The following is a 2,768-nucleotide window of genomic DNA, read 5'->3' as shown; positions in this document are numbered from 1 at the left end:
ATAATCTTTGGTGACATGCATTCGTACTTTATTAGTTAAATCTCTAGTCAAAATTGGCACAAAAATACATCGGCGACTTATAAACCAGGCCAGGGGTAGTAGGTAATTTAACTGCAAACATTTTTTATTAGCAGTATGTGTACATGTCCTTTCGTCCTCCTCTCGCACTTTGTGTCACCCAGCTGCCGTAGACGGCTTAGAGCGCAAGCTTGAGCAGCACGCGGGAGCATTCTATTGGCCGAACGGTGGTGAGCCCGTTCCCACACAGGTTCTCGCCCAAGCTTCCCGCCCGACTCAGTGAAGTCCCCCAAAATCCCAATGCTTACCAGCCTGTGATATAAACCCTCACGACCGGCGAGTCCCACAGCACATTTTCCCCTCCCCCCTATATCTTATCTCGTCTGCTTCTCCCATAATCGCCAATGACACTGGCCCATCATCGTCACTCAGCCACTTCGTCGTCATCAGAGGACAACTCCATCTTGGAGGCTACACCATGGTGGCGGCACAGTCCCCGGCTTAGTGTAGTGCGTGTGGAGTCCATGTTGGGTGTGCGCGGAGCACCCACTAAGGGAGTCCTGGATTAGGGGGTCCTCAAACAGCCGGACTATGTACTTGTGCCGGACTGTTGGACTATGAAGATACAAGATTGAAGACTTCTTCCCGTGTCCGGGTGGGACTCTCCTTTGCATGGAAGGCAAGCTTGGCAATTCAGATATGTAGATTTCCTTCTCTGTAACCGACTCTGTGTAACCCTAGCCCCCTCCGGTGTCTATATAAACTGGAGGGTTTAGTCCGTAGGACAGGAACCATCATAATCATAGGCTAGCTTCTAGGGTTTAGCCTCTACAATCTCGTGGTATATCAACTCTTGTAATAATCATATCATCAAGATCAATCAAGCAGGAAGTAGGGTATTACCTCCATAGAGAGGGCCTGAACCTGGGTAAACATTGTGTCCCCCGCCTCCTATTACCATTAGCCTTAGACGCACAGTTCGGTACCCCCTACCCGAGATCCACCGATTTTGACACCGACATTGGTGCTTTCATTGAGAGTTCCACTGTGTCTTCACAGTAAGGCTTGATGGCTCCTTCGATCATCCACAATGATGCAATCTAGGGTAAGGTTTTCCTCCCCAGATAGATCTTTGTGTTCGGCGGCTTCGCACTGCGGGCCAACTCGCTTGGCCATCTGGAGTAGATCGATAGCTATGCCCCTGGCCATCAGGTCAGGTTTGGAAGCCTAAACTACACTACCGACATCCGCCGAGACTTGATCTTCGACGGATTCGAGCCCGCGACGAGTGGGTCGTACAGTCACGATGAGGATGACTTAGATTTGCCATCGGACGGTGTTCAGGAGAACGCACCTGCAGCTGCCCTGTCCTTAGATCCGGAGCAGATCGTGCCATCCGAGGATGGGTGGATAGACCCCGCCACGAAGGCCACACACTCATCGGTGATAGAGCCGAACACAAACTTCGCCTCCAATGAGGTCTGTGTCATCCAACCCTCGGACTCTTCTCCAGCCATAGGCTCCGAACTGCGCGCATCCGTGCCTATTAAACCGGATTGGGCGCCGATCATGGAGTTTACCTCCGTGGATATCTTTCAGCACTCGCCCTTGGGCGACATGCTAAACTGATTAAAATCTCTCTCCCTTTCAGTAGACTCTTGGCCGAACTATGTCCGGCTTGAGTGGGAAGCGGACGACGAGGAAATTCATTACCCACCCACCACCCACTTAATAGCCACTATCGACGACTCAACTGACATGCTTGATTTCGACTCCGAAGACATCGACGGAGAAGAACAGGAACCACCGCCCACAGGGCGCTGGACAGCCACCTCATCATATGATATATACATGGTGGACACACCCAAAGAAAACAACGTCGAGGAACGGAAGGATGCAACGGAGGATAATCCTCTTGAGAAACAACCAAAGCGCCGATGTCAACGGCGCCGCTCAAAATCCCGCCACAATAAAAACAGCGATAACGGCACAAGAAAGAACAATACCTCGGACGACTCTAAAGGCAACGACGACCCCATGGAGCCAACGATGGAGCAGGATGAGCCAGGGGACGGCGAACATAGTCCCTGTAACATCCCAAATTTTCAATTTGGAATGTTATACATTAAATCATCATTGCATATCATATTTTATTGCATTTTGGCTTGATCCTAGAAATTCTACGCAACTCAAGGACCCACGGAGAGAGTTGGGGATTTCGTTATTTTCATATTTGAGTTTTCTCAAATTTTTGAAAATAGGATCATTTGATTTTAATTATTTTATCTTTGTATATTTCTTTTATAAAAATAAGAGAGAGAGAATAAAATTACTTTCCCAAAATAAATAAATATTGGAGATTTAGTAATAAAATCAAATAAGATTTTATTTTGGAGTTTTATTGCTATTTTATTTGAATCAGGAAAAATGCACGTTTTTCATAATTGCATTTTAGGCCCAAATAAATGTTCATCTTGTCCGGCTTATTTTTAGAGGATGGGAAAATTTATTTCGGGATTTTTGGAGTCTGTTTAGTATTTTTTTTCTTTATTTTTCTACATGTCAGAATTATTAAAAAAAATAGTAAACCGACTCCGTGCCGTACCCGAGCGGGACTCCGCCCGGGGTGGCTTTATAAGCTGGGGCCCCCTGCCCCGAAATCCCACACCACCGCGGCCCAGCCCACCCGCGCCGAAACCCTAGCCACCGCCCCGCCGCCGCCGACGCCGCCACCACCGCTGCCCGCCGCC

This window comes from Triticum dicoccoides, chromosome 1B (genome assembly GCF_002162155.2).
Source record: "Triticum dicoccoides isolate Atlit2015 ecotype Zavitan chromosome 1B, WEW_v2.0, whole genome shotgun sequence".
Classification (NCBI taxonomy): domain Eukaryota; kingdom Viridiplantae; phylum Streptophyta; class Magnoliopsida; order Poales; family Poaceae; genus Triticum; species Triticum dicoccoides.
The sequence above is the reverse complement of the archived record's forward strand: the minus strand, read 5'-3'. Positions refer to the sequence as shown.